The 20,295-nt window shown below is 33.1% G+C and overlaps 1 protein-coding gene across 23 annotated transcripts in view; it reads right to left on the bottom strand.

Moving 5' to 3' along the window:
• LOC5568207 (voltage-gated potassium channel subunit beta-1) overlaps positions 1 to 20,295 on the bottom strand; it is a 115,888-nt gene that overhangs the window by 41,041 nt on the left and 54,552 nt on the right. For 3 of the 23 annotated variants that reach the window (XM_021854205.1, XM_021854206.1, XM_021854213.1), the window contains exon 1: positions 140 to 425. The exons of 17 other annotated variants lie outside the window; for them this stretch is intronic. The gene's annotated coding sequence lies outside the window, so the exon portion shown is untranslated. Of the gene's footprint in view, positions 1 to 139; positions 427 to 4,406; positions 4,721 to 20,295 lie in introns of those variants that run through there. 3 more of the 23 variants (XM_021854212.1, XM_021854209.1, XM_021854211.1) reach the window with 3 other exon arrangements.

Genomic DNA, 20,295 nt, shown 5'->3' with positions numbered 1-20,295 from the left:
AATTTTTAAATATGCTATAGGAGGTATTGTTTGTACAAAGATTGAGGATAAAATTACAACCATAAATTTGTGAATTGGCACAAATTCATACACAAAACATGTTCTACCGATTAACATTCAAACATCGACACTAACTGACCCTGATGGGACTTCTTGCTATGAACTTGTTTTAAATAATTTTCATAATCCATTTTTGCGCTCGAATAAAGCTTTGATTTTGCAGATTAATGCAGATAAACACTTCATAGAAGCACTCGAAGGATGATCACACAGTTACGGCACAATTTATTCTTAGCTCTTCAAATTCACTTCAACAGCAAACCGAAATTTAAGGCAAAGAAATATTAAGTAGGCTCAGTTTTCTTTTACATAACACTTTGTACCACGATTCAGCCGAAACTGCTGCGGTGCGGTACAGTAAATAAAAATCTATTTTCCAAGTTTTTCGTCTCCTATAGAATCTCGGGAAAATGACTGCAATCTCAGAGTAACCTATAAAATTTTCCTTCTCCCTTATGCTCTTCGTCTCTCGCATATTCTCTGAGTTTGAACTAAAGGTACAACACTGAGAGCAACCTTAGTAAGAGATTGCTCACGATGGAAAAGTTCCCATGCCTTACGTCATAATTCCACGCTGCCGACTTTACATGTGTTGGATAATATTGAAGATGAAATTTTCCCTAAATTTTCCGTTGTGTTTACGATTCGGCAAGAGCCATAACAACAGAACATTGGCAGCGTTGGCAGCTGTTTTAATTTATGTGTGCACCTACTTTTTGTCTGTCATATTTTGCTCAGAGAGGAAACATTAAAACATTAAAAAAATATGCCAAAAGTACATTACTTTTGGCATATTTTTTTTACTTTTTATCTTTCCTGAGCTTTTATCTCAAATAGTACAAAGTATATTTTCCGGAACCTGTTTTACGGAAATATATTTCTAATATTATTTTAATAAGTATTTATTTCTTTGAAAAAAAAAACTGTAAAGCAAAATTCTGAATATTTATTGTATGCAGATTTCATTTGGAAGCACTTTTGACGATTTTTTTAAATAAATCTGTGGGAAAAATACTCAACAACACAATTTCGAGCAGAAATACTAAAAACTTACTGTTATTATTTAATAGCGATTCAATAAAATTGCTTAGCGGCATTCTACTTTTATCATTGAAGGTATTGAAATTGTTTGAGAAATTACTAAACATTTCTGTTGGCAGAATAATCTTTGCAAGTTCTTTTTTAAGTATAAAGAATTTCTACTCGAAATCTGCAGAAATTCCTAAATAATTGCTTGAAAATTCCTGAAAATAATCACATGAGTAATCAAGAAAAGTTTTGGCAAAAACATCTTGCAGAGAATCTTCAGGCATTTCTCAGTAATTCCTCGGACTGTTCGAGAGATTCATCTAGCAATTCTTTCCGGTGTTCGTTCCGAAATTCCCACCGTGATTTCTCAGAGAATGCTACAAAATTATCCTTTAGAGTTTTATCCAAGAAGTTCCTAATAGTGCGACGCTTAAACTTGTATAAATTTCCACAGGGATGTCTTTGGTGATTCTGGTTGTATTCTGCAAGGATTTCGTAGAGAAATTCCTTCCGAGATTTTTCCGGTAATTCTTCTGCTGATTTCCAAAGAATTCGTACCGGTTTTTATACCAGTTTTTTTAAGTAATTCATTTAGGAAAAACCCTACAAAAATCCCACCTTCTACGCCTATATTACCAATCATTTTTCGAGCAATTTTCACAAGACTTTTTCAATAAATCGCCGTCGGATTTCCTCAGGAATTGCTTCAAAATTTCCCCATTTCTCAAGTAAATTTTTCAAAGTACATTACATACGGTTTTCCACCAGGAAATGCAACAGCAATTATTCCCATTCCTCAAATTATTCATATAGAAATTTCTCTTGATAAAGCATCCAGATTTTTCGAGAATAGCTTCTGTAGTATATCTATTTTTTGTTGACAATAATTTTTACAGGGTCATAAAATTTCTGTTAAAAATGTTGCAAGAATTCTCTCCTGCAGCAGTTCATAATATTTTTTCTTGGCAAAACTTCCAATTACTCAGAGATTTATTACGAAAATACTTCTTGCATTTTATTTAAGAAAGCCTACAACAATCTAAGAAATTACCTCTTTTTAAGGAATGCCAGCAGAATTTTTAGAAGAAAATTCTTATGAAAAGTTCTACAAGAACTTCTGGAGGAATTACTAAACAAAGCTCAAGAGGAATTTCTTGTTTTATAGATGGATCCTTAAAGAAATTCATGTTTGAAATCTGAAAGAAATTCCTTTCCTGAAGGAAATCGTTAGCTTGTGAAAACACACGCTAGATAACCCTATAAGAATGTAAATCTTAGTGGATATTAAAAAAAATCAAGAAAGATTATTTGCAAATATTTTGGCAGACTGAGGACTTCCTTGAGAAATTCGTAGAAGAATCTCTTTAGTAATTTATCCTTAGGAATTCTTCAAGCGTTCGTGAACAAAAAATATTGGATCAATTCATTTGAAAATCTACGAAATCGAAGCCTTTCATCGTACTACATTAGATGAATTCCTTGAGAAAGCTTTGATTAATATTTGAATGAAACTTTGGACATTCATGCTTATTTTCATACAACTAAATGTGAAATAGGTTTTTGAACTACAGCAAACAAACAGAACAAGAACAATACTCATTAGGGTAGGTGTACTAGTTTTGGCCACCCTAAGGAAAAATATTGTTTATACATAAATCGAAAGACCTTTGGTTACTGTCAATACATCAAACGAAAGCTTTCAATCCATACTCAGCAGGGAAAATATAAAAACTAATCAGAAACTTTGTTTTTGTATTAAAAATGGTGGTGGCGAATACTGGACCACTTGCACCAGTATTCGCCACGATTTTAATTTCGGTTCCTAAATTCGCCACTTACGTTGATTTCTTATGGAGGGTGGCGAATTAGGAACAGGTGGCGAAAAATAGGTGCAAAGGAGCAAAAATTTTAAGGAAAATGATTTTTTTCTATTATTTTCTGAGAAAATTTTCCGGTTTTCAAGAATGTTTCCGTATCATCCTAAAGCAATTTAGCGAACACTAAACAATTGGCAACCATATATGTCGTAAAACGGTATATAATCTGGGATGGCGAATAACTGGTACATGGCGAATACCGGTACACTTTCCCTATAACGCTAAAAATTCTACTCAACGTTATAAAAAAAAAACATTATTCATGGGTTGAAAATTTCACCGCTGTTGCAAATTACCGCGTTTGACGGTATGTCTGTTAATAATCTAACGGCAGCATCATTTTTACCTAAAAAAAAATAAAACCGCGAACATTTTGGCAACATTTTTTCACAGTTTCTCAAAAAAATAATTTAGTTTTTTAATCTTTGACGATTTCTGGTTCCAGAGATATTCCGATATTTCTTCGGAGATTTACTCGTAGTCAAAGCCCAAGTAAGTATTTAAGGCGAACGGATTTTTTACTCATGTTGGAAACAAATAGGATCAACTGTTTTTGAGTAGTGAGCATTTATTTTTTTGGTACATACCATTCTACCCATAAAAATATCCTAAAAGATACAATGAGCATAATTTTGTCATTTTCGTATCTTTAGATGATTTTGTTATCTCTAAGATACGAAAATTATGTTCATTGAAGTTTGTATGATGTTGTTTAGAAAAGAAATTTTATATGGAGAGTTTTGGTGTCGCCCAAGGAACATATACTGAGCTATCAGTATATGGTGTCAAATAATTAGCTGGTATATGATAAAAATTAAAACATTTGTTTGAAGCTATCCAGTATTTTCTTTAGAGTCAAACAAATATTTGTCCTTCAGTCCAGTTGACAGTCGAATATTTAACTCCTTGTACTTCATGATTTAAGCCAATGCGAATTGTTGAACATTATATGCCTAACTTGTGTCGTTATACGACCCAACTGGCTCCCACGGTTTATTTTCACTATTTTCTTGATATTTAAAATTTCTAATCAATTCGTACACACTCTACCATATTTGCTGCTAGAATGTGACTATCCCGGCAAACCTTCATGAAAATACATTGCAACTCAGACTCCAAATAACCAACCGGCGTCTCGCTTTGTCCCCTCCTCCTCGAAGCGTTTTTGTATTCTTTGAGACAACATACCAAATTTAACATGTCTTAATGGCTTTTTTTCAGATGATAAATTTAATACTTTGATACGAAACTTAATGAACATAACTTATTATAACAATAATAATTATATATCTTCATAGTCACTTGAAGTAGGAAACACAGAGTAAACATGCTATGAAAAATGGAGACAAAACGACAATACAAGTTTTTCATTTACTTTAGGTACCGAAAGGATAATTAGTAACATAAAGCACAAATAACACAATATCTTGCAATTCTTACTGAGTAAGAATCGATTCACGTCAAAGCATTCAAATATTGTCCAGATCCTTTGTGTATCGGCTCGATTCATCACACTATAACTAATTCATGGAATAATCTTCATTCCATCATAAACTGCACTGCATTAGAGTTTCACTGGATCCGTTTTCCGATATCATGTTCAATTAAATGCAATAATATAATAATATCCCTGTGTCATATAGAAATGCTATTTTTTTTAACATCAACCAACTTGTTTTCTATTTTCTGATTACTAGTGGTGCCTATGCGTGATATGAAATTATCCCCAATAATCCTTCTGATCGAATCAAAATTTTCGAATAAACTGCATTGCGCCTTTCCTCGTTGTGCACATAGGAAAAATAGTCGGAATGGGATGATGTATTGATGGAGAGAATGGAGATCTGAGTGGAAGCATTACTTCTCTTCGTTCTCTCAAAATCTTTCCTTGGCTAGCCCATATTAAAAGATTTTATTTTTATGGTCGCGGTTACTATAGTGTTGCGAGTTATTCATTTGTTATTGCCTTTATTATTCAGGTTATTATGACTGTAAAAAATATTACGTCATATAACAAAATATTGACTATTCACACACCACAACAAATTTCTTGAGCTAAATAATAAAGCTAGTTTGAAAATTTATTGAAAATTGAATATTTGTTTGTTGAAAATTTGCTAATTGATTTATAAATGGAAAACAAATTTAATGCTCTATGATTTAATTTTAAACCTTTTTTGTATGAGGCTGATACACATATTTTTTTGAAAATCCAATCTCCCATATGCTCCTTACCATACTTACCATAAAAATAATGTGCCGTGGAATTTTTAGCTTTTAGGTGGTGATTCAAAGGCGGCCCAAAGACAATGTAGGTTTATATGGAAATTACTATGGAGAAATTTTGAGCTATGTTCCAAACTCGTTAGTACTGTAATGTAAGTAGAAACTTATTGCCATATTTAGGTTAAGTAAATTCAAAACGTGTTTTTTTTCTCTTATAAGCAGGTGAAATTAACTCACAGGTGAGGTAAACAAATCTTAATTGCTACGGCTAATTAAATGTAATATGTTGTTAACAAAATGTTAATAAAATCTAAAATTTGTTTTATCAAATTAGAATGATTGTGTTGTCTAATAACACAGAACACCTCGAAATGAATGTAATGTTTGTAATGATACTAATGAAGAAACAAAAAAAGATATATATATATATATATATATATATATATATATATATATATATATATATATATATATATATATATATATATATATATATATATATATATATATATATATATATATATATATATATATATATATATATATATATATATATATATATATATATATATATACAGCCATTCCATGAAAAACCGATCTAGTGGGTCACCGAATTCCGTAAAAATTTGCTATTTTGTTCCTTATCCGAAATAAGGATACACGTATTTTTGGATTTTTTGATTAGGGTGACCATTTCCGAAATAGGGTGACCAAAAAAATCGCGATTTTGCAAAATTTTTATTTTTCAAAAAATTATAACTTTTGAACCGTTCGAACGATTTTCAATCTTTTTGGGCTAAATGAAGGCTAAAGATTTTGACTTTGCAGGAAAAATATAAAATTTCTCAAAAAGTGTGTTTTTTTTCATGAAAAAATTCAATAGTTTCCGTTTTTTCGTGTTTAGAAGGCCTCGGGACCAAAGGGGCTATTGCTGTTCTAATTTTTTCTTGAAAGTTCAGAAAATTTTACGTCTACTGTCAAATTTTCAGCGATGTATGTTTTTTAGTTTTTGAGATATATTTTTTTGAAAATAAAAAATCAGTCATTTTTCATCGGCACACACTGTAGATTTATATGTAGATATGTAGATTTATATATATATATATATATATATATATATATATATATATATATATATATATATATATATATATATATATATATATATATATATATATATATATATATATATATATATATAGAGTAAAGTGGGGCAAAAGTTCGAGTGGGGCAAGAATTTATTTTTAAGATTTCTAGCTCAAATCAATTCAAAACTTATAAATGTCAATTCAAGTAAGAGACTCTCACTCCAAATATTATAAAAATCGCTTGAGATTTGGAAAAGTTATAGCTATTTGTTGTTTTTCGACGTAAATATTGTAATATTTGGTCAAACTTTCGATGCATGGAACCAAATGAAGATAAAATATTGTTCAATATTTTATGTAAGGGCGTTTCTAGGCCTATCATAAGGATGCTTTGACGTGTATTAGTTTTTGCATAAATGCTTGGAAACAGTTTTTGGCCCATAGCGGGGCAAAAGTTCGAATCTGCGGGGCAATAGTTCAACCCATGTATAAACTCATGGAAACATTTTCAAATTGCCTGAAATCTATATATTATCTTCAAACTTAGCAAAATTTGCCTGATCGTGCGAAAAATGTCACAAAAATTTTACATTTCCGCTTAGTTTTGCGAAAAATTGCTATTTTTGGGTGTATTACAATTAACCCTGTTTTGGGTATTTTTTCGATGAAAATTTAGTGTGTATTTTTCGGTGAATATAAGTTTACGGCTGGTATAAAGTATGCCTGTCATAAAAGTATTGATAGATTCGTGTGATGCTCTCTTTAAAGGCCAAAATCGTACATAATGCTTTCCAGGAAACTTTCCACGGTAGGATTGACAGCTAAAAATGTACATGCGACCGAAACGAAAGGGAAAACAAAACTTACGAGCATGGTCGAGCTTTACATTTTCCTTAGTAATCCGACGGTCACACCGATTGCGAAACTTTAAAAGCTCATGGAAAATTAAAAAGTCTACTGTTTGCAGCTGTCTAGCTGTAAGAAAAATGCTTAGATAATTCAACGGTTAGGTAGAACTAAGATTCAGATTGATGCCGGTTGTATTACAGGCCAGAGCAAAATTGCCGATCAAAGGGATTCTTTGGCGTGAAATTTGAGAATGAAATTGTGAGGGCCGCTTTTCTCCCCCTGATAAACAAAAAAAAAAACCTGACTACGCCCATGTCCCTCGCCCCCTTTAAAAGCTATGTAGGTCGTAAACGTAGTTCATAAGCAAATATTAACATGTTAAAATTTGAAAAAACAGAAACAAAATATATGTCCCGATTTTGTCAGGTTCCCCATTTCGACAGCCTAAAATTCATCGGGGGGCTGACAAAATCGGGTCTCTACTGTATTACAATGACTTAAATTCCATTTTAAGCAAATAGACTCGATGTAAAAAATAAAATAAATAAATTTGATAGTGGGAGCCAGGTCGAATTATGCGTAACTGTCAAAGGATACAAACTGTAGTGGAATAAAATGATATAGTTCTCAATTCGGTTTTCATTTGTTTATAGCTATTCCACTAAACAATTCGAAGGTTTTTTATTATTTTCAATTTTAATTTTTATTGCATAATTATTTTTGAGGAAAAATCCCACATAATTTAGGAGGATATAAACAAACATAGCAAAACAAAGACGATTTGATTGAGCCAATTAGTTTTCAAGTTATTCACACATTTATTTTTACCCATTTTTATATGACGTAGACTAGTTCTTGAATAATCTCGATAAATGTCATCGTCACGTGATGCTTTGAATCTTAGAGAGAATATGAAGTATGTTTATCTCTCGTACATTGTTCTCGTTCCATTTATGAAAAAAAATCATATTAATTAAAATACATTATTTTTTTAAATTTCAATGCGCACAAACATAATTATTTCTGAATTTTTGGGTCACCCTATCTCACGAAAGAGCACCCTAATGACGAAATAAAAAAATACGGGTCCAAAATTTTTTAAAAAATGCATGACTTAAACAACTTTCTAAAAAAATAAAAAAAAAATTTTTTTTTTCGAACATCGACCGCCTTGGGGACGGACCAGCACAATTGTGCTGGTCTGAATTTGACCCTAAAAAGTTCATGGAGTGATAGAATAGCCAAAATAAAGAATGTTTTGTTCTACGAGATGATTAGTTTATAAGGTAAATTTTGAAATAATCACTGAAATATGGTCCGTCCCGAAAGGGATATATATATATATATATATATATATATATATATATATATATATATATATATATATATATATATATATATATTATATCTTTTGGGACAAAATGAAAGCTAAAGACTTTGACTTTTCAGGAAAATTATAAAATTTCACAAAAAATGTTTTTTTACATGAAAAAAAAAATAATAATTTCCGTTTTTCATGTTTTGAAGGCCTTGGGACCAAAGGGGCTATTGCTGTTCTCATTTTTTCTTGAAAGTTTAGTAAATTTTACGTTCACTGTTAAATTCAGCGATGTATGTTTTTTAGTTTTTGAGATATTTTTTTTTTTTTTTTGAAAATAAAAAATCAGTCATTTTTCTTAGGCACACACTGTAGGTCTCAGCGGAATAGATATATTATTTAAAAAAAATCATAACTTTTGAACAGCTCAACCGATTTCCAATCTTTGTTTATGGAATTGAAGCTTAAGATTTCAACTTTTCAGACAACAGCACATTGTTGGATCCAGTCGCGATTTTAACATTTTTTTTTTCAAAAATGATGGTAGAAAAATCAGAAAATTTCTACGCAATAAAATAAAATAATTAATCGATTTGCTTATTGCTTCATTACCGACTGTCGTGCAAGTTCATTAAATATAAGTATCCCCAGCAAAAATGAAAAAAAAAACCTAATCTTGCTAATGTTATTCAAGTTATTTGGTCTCGATGAATCATATATTCTTGTTTTCAACTCGAACATTTTCTATGTTGGACTTGGTTGAAGATGATTCAGCCAAAACTTTATTTCATCATCCACGACTTTTCAAGTATTTTATTTACCTGTCACAGTATTCACGAGTATTCGAGTAATATTACTTTTTAGTTTTCCTAATATCTTATTTTCATATTACCGTAATCCGGGGTAACATTGATCGCCATGCCCTTCTCGTAAAAAGTTCGAATCAACATTTATCGATGAAATATTTTCAACGCATGAATGGTGATTCTCCCTCTTCTATTCATAAGCTAATTAACGTTGAGGTTTTTGTGAAAATTAAGTTGTGCTAATGAATAAATTTTTCAACTTTTGGAAACAATGATTTTCATGATTATGGATGACACGATTAAAAAATCATATCTCACATGAGTTCTGAAAACGATATGAGCAAAATAAATGCGGTTGTTACTAAAAATGATATCGCCGAAAATGATTCCGTTGATGTTCAGTTAAGCATAATTCATAAATTGCTCTAAATAATGCAGTATTTCCTTAGGTAATTGTCTACCTTTAGGCGTATTCCACAATTGAAGGTGTTTAAAATTTTGAAATAACTCAAAAAGTAAATGGGCTTGTAAGAGTAAGATTTTAGTAAGTAATGATTTTAGTAAGTAATGATATTTTCAATATTACCGAACGTTATTGTCATGGGTGATCAATGTTACCCCATATCAGCCAAATAAAGAAATCACTTGAAACATTTTTTAAACATACTTTAAACTGTCAGAAAACAACATACGGTATATAGACACGAGCAATGAGTGTCAGTACTTGTTTAAACAATATACAACTTGCAGGTTATGCATTTTCAAATGAAATTTTCAAGAAATATCCGAAAAAATTATCAATGTTACCCCGGATTACGGTACTAAACTTTCCTTTGATTCCCCACTCATTTTGTACGAAGGGCCTCCATAAAGAGATCTGACCCGGACTTCCCGAAGCCCAAATCCGGCACTGGGTGTACGGATTTCGATTCAAGGCAAGCGATTTTTAAACTCATTATTTAAGGTTTATACTCAAGTTGTGATTAACTATATCTAAAAAAAAATAATTGAATTGAGTTTTATGTTCGTTGCAGAGTAGCTGTGCAAACTTGAGGCTTACGTGACGTGTGTGGTGTGGTTTCCAGAAGATTTGTTGAAGATTTCTGAAACCTACGTTGCGCTTTGTGCGCTGATTTGGCGGTGATTTTCAAGTTTGATCGGCGTATTGACAAGAGTATTGCTGTTGGAGTGACAAGATTCCTATTTTGCAAGATTCTTGGATTCCTGAATCATCAATTTGATGGTCCCAACTCCATATTTTCTTTGTTGAAAGCTCGATAAGTATCATCATTATATTATTATAGTATAGTATTAGTATCTATATCTTTACTCCCATCTAACATTTAGAGAGGATGACAACTCTTTTTTTTTTCGAAATAAAGATTATTTGTAAATTCTTATCGTGTATATGCTCCATGTGTTTCGTGTGAAATCAGTTGAGTTATATACGAGTTATATAAGATTTAAATTGCGACATTAGGACTGATGGTGGTGGTATGTTTATAAATAAATCCATTGCTCCTGTTAGTATTCTAGTTTGTAATCGTTTATCAAAATTTATTTTTAGTGGAAATGAATCGAAGTATGTTTAATCTAATTGTATAAAAATAACGTTTTCTGGATCTGTTCTCCCCGATTATGTTATGATTGATAACGTCATTTTTCATGTTAGACTTTACTACCCTAAGCTTAGGCACAGTGAGCGTTGTCTCCTTTTTGGTTACACATCTATTTTTTGTTCGAATAAATAGAAATGCTCTAAATGTGGAGATCAACATTCATCGGAAGATTGTAAGAAAAACTCTGATGTTTGTATTTACATATAATAGTTTGAGAGAACATCAATCGAAAGTAAATAAAAAAATGAAAACAAAAATCTTGTATCTTATGCTGATGTAGTGAAATCTTCTGATAAAGTTAGTAACTCTTCTGATTAAGTTAGTAATTCAAACGGGGTAACTTACAACAATTTTCAACTTCAAAGCTATATGGATGAAAAATTTGAGGATTCAAATGAGACTAAAACCATCGAGTACCCTAATCGCCACGTGAAGAATACCACGTGGTATTAATTTTATCAGTATTTCTCGATTAATTTTTCAAATCGACGTAAGTAACTATCATACGGTTTTGAGAAAGTTAATTAAGAAGAATCACAACCTTTCTTCTAAAACTGTGAATTCCCTTTTTTACTGTGTACATCGTTTAAATTTTGCATGCAGTCAGCTCGCGTTAAAACACTAGGTAGTTCCTATCATTTCCCACAAAAAATGTATGACAAAATGATAAGCCGTTTCAATCAATTACTTACGACGTTTTTGTACCAGTGTAAAATCGACTCAAGTAGTGATTTGTTTTGATCCGTGGTTAAGTCACTTTGTCTCCCATACAACAGAGCGGCGAAAGTAGCGGTTAGGTTACGAAAGTGGAAAATCTTACTTTCGTCGTTTTGTAAATCCGGAAATTAAACGTTCTAAAAGTGAAAAATAGAGTTGGTTTAGAGCGGAACTTGTAGAATTACGTCTGCGAAACACGTAGGATTGATAAAGTAAGTTTGTTAAATTTTCTGACTTAAGTCTTTTTGAATAAGTCTTCGAGATTTGGTTTTCTGGGATCAGGAGAGACGAAAAACATACATTTTTCATGCTACCCCTGATGTAGGGTAACATGCAACACACAGTGCTACCTGAAGTACACTATTGAAAACTTAACCTATATCGTATTATTATGATAATTTAATAATTTTCTGAAGTAAAAGTATGACAATAATCAGAAACAGCTACTTTACTCTTAGAAAACTAATAATTATTGATTGAATTATAGCTATTAAACCAATTTGATTAAAAACTTCATTAGTATTGCATAGGGGGAATCCTAGCATATCATAATCTTCTTCTTTCTGGCGTTACGTCCCCACTGGGACAGAGCCTGCTTCTCAGCTTAGTGTTCTTATGAGCACTTCCACAGTTATTAACTGAGAGCTTACTGTGCCAATGACCATTTTTGCATGTGTATATCGTGTGGCACGTACGAAGATACTCTATGCCCTGGGAAGTCGAGAAAATTTCCAATCCGAAAAGATCCTCGACCGGTGAGATTCGAACCCTCGACCCTCAGCTTGGTCTTGCTGAATATCTGCGCGTTTACCGCTACGGCTATCTGGGCCCCAGCATATCATAAGTCTTCATAGTTATTGGAAAGGCATTAAAACGATTTAATACAACTTTTCTACAAATACAATTGTACTTTAGGTTATGCTTCACATAACTTATTTTTATTATACAATTGCAAATCAAAGCGACGTAACACATATTGATGATGTATGTTTTAAAATGGTCTCTGTTGGTATTCTGGTACAACTTTTATCATACTTCATGCAGAAAGTTCGCAACATTGCCATTTGGCAGATCTGCAAGTTAGTTTTTGTACAGATTTTCAAAATTTTTCATTATTTTCATAAAGAAGATAAATCTAAATCTAATAATAATGCGATTCATGTAAATTAAACGTATATTAAATAAATTGCGGTACGAAAGTTTAGATATTGCTGAAAAAAATTATGTTCAATTTCACTTTTTCATGTGTTTTGATGATAAACGGCAATAAATATCAAACAATTGAGATCGAAATAGCTGTTGCAAGTTTCTCCACAAGAGTAGTCAAAAACGTTTTTGAATTTTTATAGCGTTTAACCATCAAATCATCAAAACTATTATATTGTCAATTAGTACACTACTAAGTACCGTGCCTGACAGCAAATGCCTCGAATGACATATTTCTACCGTTTCTGTGGTGCGAGGAACGTTTTTCGGCATACATTTCATGCAATCCAACGTTTAATATGATTTTCACCTCCAGCAAACCAAGCAAAAAAGAAACAATACCCAAACCCTCGCCAAAATCTTCTGTTGTATACCTGAGGTCAATAAATGGCGGAATAGTTTATAATTTAACTCAATGCTGAACGAAACGACAATTCGGTTACATGTCGAATTGTTGCAAGTTTCACCCCTGTTGAATATTTTAGAAGAATTAGTTGAATTTTTAGGTCTTAGTGATTTCTGAAAAAAATATCAAAATTATCTTACCTTTTTTGGTTTCTATTTTGGATAAATTGAATAATTTTGGACCACTCATTGCATCTTTGTTTTCATCCTAATGGCTTCAAAAAAAAATACAAATAGTATGAAATTTCAACAATGGAATTGTCGCAACATCATTAACAAACTCGGTGGGTTAAAAGCATTGATAACAAGCTTAAATGCCGATATTTTTTGTTTTAATAAAACTTGGCTAATAGAATCTAAATTTTTACGTGGTCCACAATTCCAAATCATTAAAAAAGACCGTTGTGTTTCATATGGAGGAGTTCTGATTGGAATACGACATAATATTGAATTCCAATATTTGGATATATCAATACAGTCACAAATTTTATATATTGCCGTTTCTATAAAAAAAAGATAGTTTTGACTTTTCTATTGTATGTTTTTATTTCCCTCCTAACGTATGTTTTTGTTTATCGAAAATTAAATGTATAGTCGAAGCTCGTTATAACGACAACTTTTATAGCGACAAACACTCTCTATAATAATATTTTGCGGTCCCTTGAAAAATATTTTGATATTATAACTATGCTCTATAACGACATTTCTCTATTACGACGGTCCTTTGCGATGTCGTTATAACAAGCTTCGACTGTATTTTAAAAGAAATTCCTTCTTATTATTGTGCATTCAGATTAACTTTAGACCGAAGTTCATAAGAGAAATGAAATATCACCGAAAGTTCGCCGAAGTTCGGCGTCGGCATTCTACCGAAGTGCTACGCCGACAAAGGCACTCCTTATGCGTCGGTGAAGCACCCAATTAGAATGCCGACGCCGAACTTCGCCGAAGTTTTGACTGCCTAGAAGTTCGGCACTCGAATAGTCAATATATATTGGGTGATTTCAATGTCCATAATATTGCATGAGGAAGTCATAGCTCTAAAGGAAGAGGTTCTTTAATAATGGAATTGATTGATGAGTTTAATATAAATATTTTAAACGATTGATCTTTTACCAGAATTTCAGTACCTCCTTCACATTCGTCATGTATTGATTTATCTCTTTGTTCGAATAGTTTATCTATGATGTCGTCTTGAAAAACTATTGATGATCCGAATAATAGTGATCATTTACCTATTTTAATTTAATTTCAAAATCCCATTCATAACGAAACGCCACAAGAAGTACATGTTGCTGATCTATGTAATAATGTGGATTGGATTAAATTTGCCGATTATGTTTTAGTTTCTTTGTACAATGATGGTAATTTATTGTCTTCATTAGCAAACTTATGGTCCGTAGCTAGAAATTTGAGGAATTATGATTCTGTTTCTCCAAATTTGTTATAATATTCAGAATATGCGATTGATCAATCCAAAATATGCTCAAGTTGTGTTCCCAATTTTGTTAATTACAAAACAAAATAGGTATGTGAATAATTTTCCTGATTTATGTAATCCATTTTCTTTAGCAGAGATGAATTTGGCCTTATCATTGACCAATAGTACTGCTCCAGGTATAGGTAATATAAAATTTATTGTTCTCCAAAATTTACCAGGTGATTGAAAATAATATTTACTTTCGATATATAATTCATTTATTTCTCAAAATATGCTTCCTTCTGAGTGGCGTTTTGTTAAAGTAGCAAGTATTTTAAAATCTGGTAAGGATCCATCTTTATTTGATAGTCGTAGACCTATTAGCTTACTATCATTCATGTTTACGTAAACTTATGGAACGTATGATATGAAATCGTTTGGAATTGTGGGCTGAGAGTAATAAAATATTTTCTTTTTCTCAATTTGGATTTAGAAAAGGTCTTGGTACTCGTGATTGTACCGCGCTTTTAGCTCCTCAAATACAACTTTCGTTTAACAGGAAACCAGATGTTGTTTCTACTTTTCTTGATGTTTCGGGTGCATATGATTCTGTTTTATTTGATTTGCATTTTTTATAAAATGAATAATTTCAAAAATTCCTACCATGATTTCAAATTTCATAATAGAATTTATTTTCTTTCAAAATTATGCACTTTTTCCATAGGAGATTCAGCTGGTGAAACGGCTGGTGCAGTTTTTAAAAAAAAGTGTCTATAGCGGAAATAAGTCTGTTTATTTAAAAAAAAAAAAAATTCTGCACGCGTTCTGCTGGGCAGTGCTTCGTTAAAGCCCAGGCAAAAGGTGAAGATGCATCGAAGCAGGACCTCAAATTATTGGAAGCCAGAGAGCCGGACAGTGGATCGGGCTGAGGGCTTGATCGATTGGTCACTCGCTGGTGGTGACCAATCGATTAAATTTTCAGCTTGAGCCGCTGTCTGGTTCTCTGGATTTGTGCTCTTGAGGGTTTGAGTTTTGGCTTAGTTTTATTTTCATCAGAAAAATGTTTTTTTGCGTCATCGCCGTAGTTTTTTTTCTCGTGTTTATCATGACAACGGTGGGAATGTTACTCAAATGAATTGATTTATTATAATTGAGTTCATCACTGTAAGTGTCGACATAGATTCTTGTACATTAACAAAAACAACCTATACCTTTTCACACACCTGATTTCATAAATATAAAAAATAACGCTTAAAGTCTCGACTTACCGTATGTTCACTTTGTCTTTAGAGCACTGATAGGTATATTTTTGAACTTAGGTTGCATGAATCGCATAACTTACCAAGGTGAATCCTGATCATGCAGCTATGATCCCTCCCACTAACAAAACTCCTTCCCATGATAACCATGGAGATGCATATGAAAAGCAAATTGTTGCACCTTAAGTACCGCCAACACATTTTCAATCGGAAGGATTTTGGCGCACTCGAACTGACAAATTCTCCGTTGTGGTGAAATTGCTTCCGTCGACGTGATGTCGGACTGTTTTCAAAAACAGTCGAGATAAAAGCGGAGCCGGCAGAGCAATGACAGTTAGTTCGCTTCGGAAGTCCAACCGGCGAACTCCAGATTGGTGCTGCGAAGTCAATAACAATTGATGTCACACTAACATTACTTCCCTTCCCTCGATGACCGTAAGGACGTGGCTGGCGCCATTATTGACTTTTTAATGTTTGGAGTCCTCGAACATTGAAGATAAAAAGCTACTCCCAAGCTACATCTTAGTTTTTAGGCTTTGCATTGCAATTTTCGAGAAATTTCTAAGTGTTGGTAAACATTGCCACATTAGAGTGATGCAAATTTTAAAATTTTGGCTCCCCTATGCTTAAACGATTTATATTATGGTAAAAAGCATCCTCCCAAAGTTTGAAATGAATCGGAAGAAATTTGACTGTACACACAGCCCTGTCGTCGTAAAATTTGAGCTTCTTAGTCGTCCCTTTTTTAGGGGGGCGTTACTATAATCCAGATGGCGTTCCAAGGGGTGGGACAGCTTACTGATCTCGAGCTAAATCACGAGTTGTTTTTGAACAGCTCTGACCTAGGATAGGACGTGACAGCTCAACTAAGACTGCCCCGTTTTTTTCAGTCGATATCCTTGACGGTACAAAAGCCAGTGCTATCAGTATTCTTTTTTAAGTAAATCTTGTGAACATATTCAAATATCAAGACTCATAATTTTGTTGTTTCTTGCACGTTTCACTCATACAGTGCAATAGAGGATGATAGCTAATTTGAAAATCAGGTTTATATTTAAAACCGGCGAGATTATTAGAGAGAATTGACATAATTTCTATTATTGTGCTTTCATTTATGTATTTTTTAATTATTGTTACATTGTAAGAGGACTTGCGGTAAACTTAACATCGAATATAAATGGATTTGAAACAAAAAGATTTCATGAAAAATTTCCAAACTTTTGATAAAAACTCTACCTTATAAACTATCAACACGGCCAGGCTAGCAACAAAGTGCCCTGTTGTAATGCAACTCAACGATGTGAAAGTAGGCCTTTGCCAAACCGACCAATGAGAAGTGGTCTTTTTTGACAGGCAATTGGTTTCATTTTTGTACTTCGACCTGACACGTCTTGTCTTAGGCTCTGACTAACTCGATTTGCACGGCTGCATGTAAGCATAGCAACCATAAGCGTGGCCTTGTTTGTTTTGTAGTGAAAAATTTTCGTGTCTTGTCATACCGTTTTGATTCATATTAGGCGGCATCCACAAATTACGTAACGCTTGTAGTAGGCTCAAGCGTTACGACTCATACAAAATTTTAAAAATTTCCATACAAAAAGCGTTACGGAGGGGGGGGAGGGGGTCGAAAATTTCCAATTTTAGCGTTACGTAATAAATGGATGCCGCCTTACGGACACTTAAGGCCTCAGTGAAGTATAACCCAGCAGAGAGCATACAAAATAAATCATTCTGTATGATTCTTTAGCATTATCAAGCGTTGGAAGCCCTTAACTTTTGAATGGTGGATAAAGAATTCGCTTCCGCAACTTGAATAATTTTTAATAAATCAAAATGTGTGGCCTTTTCATGATTCTTATTCCGGACGCTTCCTCACTTTTGCCTCATATTCCGGACACTTTGATTCGAATTCCGGACAGCTCATGATAATCAGTCAAATCATTATTTGAAATCGTCAAACCACTAAAGAGACATCTAAGGTAGTTGGGCATTATAAATTTTCAAAGATATTTATGGAAAATGCTTACTAAAATGAACCTTGAAATCGAGAACTTTTAAACGGCAAAAATTGAAACATTTCGTGTGAAATGTTTCCCATACAAAGTAGAGTGTCCGGAATTTGAAGCTGTCCGTAATATGAATCAAAACGGTATGCAATCGGCAATCCTTTTTAAAAGGTTTAGCTTTGATAAGCTGAGTGGGATATTTGAATTTATTCCAGAATAGTTAAAAAAACAACTGAACTAGTACTAGAAATGTATTTGGACTAATGCTAGTAGAGCTTATGAACTTCAACTCTAATTATTTTAATCAGGATTACCCCAAGCCGAGACCAACTTTGCTACGTTTCTGGTCAAATGACGTGACGATTTCGCCATTGAACCATCTAGCACTTTCCTAGAGTTGTCACGTTGATCTTAAGGACATATAGGAAGGAATCCCTGTCATGGCAGTGAAGATGGCTTCCTCACATATACAAACACATTTCTGGAAGTCCACATTATTTCTCAAAATTTTTCACTTACCTGTACTAAATCCACTCCCAAATTTCTAACGAGACATCAGAACACTATTACCTTACAATTTCCGTAGTTTTAACACTAGTAGCTGGTGGAAATTTCACGAACCGTGCTAATTTTCAACTCGGATGCTTCACTTTGCTACACTTGTTTACACTAATTCGCCTGCGAACGAAGAACACTTTTCGCAGAATTTTACCACTTTCACTAAACGTAGAACCTCCAACACAGTTTACTTTCACTACTTGATAATTAAAGATCAATTACTAGTTGATTTCTGATGAAAACAACTTAAAATTTCACCAAACCGTGCTGAAAACAATCACTCGATCACAGCATTTCGCTTTTTTTATTTTTCTAATTTTACGCTGGCTGCTCGCTTGCAGGGCTGTCAGATAGGTTGATGGTTACGTATGACATCAAGCAATCTTATTTAGCCGAAGGGGAAAAGACTCAAATTGAAGTAGCGATTACTGGCAACAACGTCTTATCATTTATAATTTCACTATTATCAACAAATAGAAGAATATTTTTTGTGTACCACTACTTTTATACAGTTATTAGTGGATTCAAAGGAGTTTCACCTTAAAGTATTAATAGAAAAGTAAATGCTATGCAGTAGATAAGTTTATATAATGGGAAAGAATTGGGGAACATATACATGTCGGTTTGGAGGAACCTATAATCTATTATTCGATTTAAGAAAAGTGTAAAGTATAATTGATAAAATGTAGCGGATATTTGTTTACGAACACCACTTTTTGTTTAAAACTTTTGACTCATCTAAGATTAAACAAAAATACCAACTTCCAGGTGTTAATGAGGTCGCCTTATAAGAAAATTTCATTAATACTTCAACTTATACAGGGGATAGGCAAAATGATTGAGAGGGGCAAAATTTTGCCCAAATTCAAATGCTTACAACTTTTTGAAAAATGGATGAAATTGGATGCATCTGGAAGTATTCGATGGCAAATTTGGTCTAGTTTCAGAAATTTACTTGGCCATGCATATTGGCCACCGGACACCGGAGATGTTCCGGATTTTCCGAGGTCACGTCCAAATCACATTTTTTCTGTAATTTTATGCGGTGTGACGTTCTATAGATTTTCAGATTTTTCCAAGAAACTAGATCCAATGGAATATTGAATGCAGGTGAAAGTAATAAGATTCGTTTGAAATCCTCCGTGATATGGCCAATTTCGTAAAACTTGTTCCGGAAAATATGATTAGTCACGTTTGTTTTTCCAATCATGTATATATCAACCTGTTTCCAAGTGGGCATCAAATTTTAAGATGATGCTTCCGGGAATATATTCTGAACCATCAGATGCTCTGACCAATTTATAGTAGGTTCCAGGTACCCTGAGGGAAGTGGCCAATTATGAACATGTGCGATGCAATATCAATGGGGGTATAAAATTTTAAGATTTTTGAAGGTAATGCTTTCGAAAGCACTTCCAGAATCACTTGATGTCATGGCCACTCTATAGTAGGTTTCATGTACCCCGGGGGATGTGGTCAATATAAAACATGTCCAAAACCATATTAATATTGACAACAAACTTCAAGATTTCTAAAGCTGAGGCTTCCGGAAGCATTTTCACAGCCACCGGCAGCTATGGCCACTCTACAGTAGGTACGTAGAACCCCGGGAGAAGTGGTCAATCTCTTCCATGTCCAAAACCATATCAATATTTGCATCGAACTTCAAGATCTTTGAAAATTATGCTTCTGGAAGCAGTTCAAAATTTCTTACATCCCCTTACTCAAACCTACTATAGATTAGTCATAGCAGCCGGTGGTTCTAAAAATGATTCCGGAAGCACATCCTTCACGAACCTTGAAGCTCCATACCCATCTGGGTATGACTCCGAACATGTTTTGAGTTGTCCAC

Source organism: Aedes aegypti, chromosome 3, assembly GCF_002204515.2.
Source record: "Aedes aegypti strain LVP_AGWG chromosome 3, AaegL5.0 Primary Assembly, whole genome shotgun sequence".
NCBI classification, from domain to species: Eukaryota; Metazoa; Arthropoda; class Insecta; order Diptera; family Culicidae; genus Aedes; species Aedes aegypti.
The sequence above is the reverse complement of the archived record's forward strand: the minus strand, read 5'-3'. Positions and strand labels throughout refer to the sequence as shown.